The following is a 714-nucleotide window of genomic DNA, read 5'->3' as shown; positions in this document are numbered from 1 at the left end:
ACCTTCCACCCTCTTGGTCCCGCAGCTCGACGCGGCCCGGGGCCAAGAGGGTGGAAGGTCTCCGGGTTCCTTGAGGCGGGGTGGAAGAAGTGGCTGAGCGCCCCAGGGGCAGGCTGCAGCGGAGACCGGGCGAGGCGGCCCCAGTGCAGGGCAGCGGGACTACCGTGTGGGGCCCGAGCCCAGTCAAAGAGCAGCACCTACCTCCGGGGGTGGAAATGGGCCGGAATGGGCCGGAACACCGTCCCGGAAGTGAAACCCCCCACCCCCTCCCCCGGAGCGGGCGACGTGCCGGAAGGAAATCACTCACCCTTATACCGCCCCCCTTCCCCTCCCCCAGCGCTTTCCGTCCCTCGCGCCCCCTCCCCTCTCTTCCCCTCCTCCTCAGTCTGTAGGAGGGCGGGAATCCTGCATCACGTGGGCAACTGTATCCCCGCCCACAACGGCGAGGTGAGGCGGGGCCGAGGGCGGGGCCGAGGGGCGGGCTTGGAGGGCTGGACGGGGGTGCGGATAGAAGAGGAGGAGACTGAGGCGGGGGTGGAGGGGCTGAAGCCGTCTCTGGCGGAGAGTGTGCGTCATGACGTCATGGCGCAGAATACTTATATACAGGCGCCTGGTCGCCATCTCGGTCTTTCGTGGCTGCGAGCCGGCTGTTCTCCGTTTTTGTATGCTGCTAAGTAAGTACTTAGCCTGAGTCCTCCATCCCTTAGCAGGTTG

The 714-nt window shown here is 66.5% G+C and overlaps 1 protein-coding gene and 1 long non-coding RNA gene across 4 annotated transcripts in view; one reads left to right on the top strand and one right to left on the bottom strand.

The window, feature by feature from the left end:
* ZBTB37 (zinc finger and BTB domain containing 37) overlaps window positions 1-308 on the bottom strand; it is a 20105-nt gene extending 19797 nt beyond the window's left edge. For all 3 annotated transcript variants that reach the window (XM_010850077.1, XM_010850076.1, XM_010850078.1), the window contains exon 1: window positions 202-308. The gene's annotated coding sequence lies outside the window, so the exon portion shown is untranslated. The remainder of the gene's footprint in view (window positions 1-201) is intronic.
* A 319-nt stretch (window positions 309-627) lies between these two features.
* The window catches only part of LOC104995989, a 4121-nt gene continuing 4034 nt past the window's right edge, over window positions 628-714 (top strand). The window contains exon 1 of the long non-coding RNA XR_826129.1: window positions 628-674. This is a non-coding gene — a long non-coding RNA (uncharacterized LOC104995989). The remainder of the gene's footprint in view (window positions 675-714) is intronic.

This window comes from Bison bison, unplaced genomic scaffold (genome assembly GCF_000754665.1).
Source record: "Bison bison bison isolate TAMUID 2011002044 unplaced genomic scaffold, Bison_UMD1.0 scf7180017864289, whole genome shotgun sequence".
Taxonomy (NCBI): domain Eukaryota; kingdom Metazoa; phylum Chordata; class Mammalia; order Artiodactyla; family Bovidae; genus Bison; species Bison bison.
The sequence above is the reverse complement of the archived record's forward strand: the minus strand, read 5'-3'. Positions and strand labels throughout refer to the sequence as shown.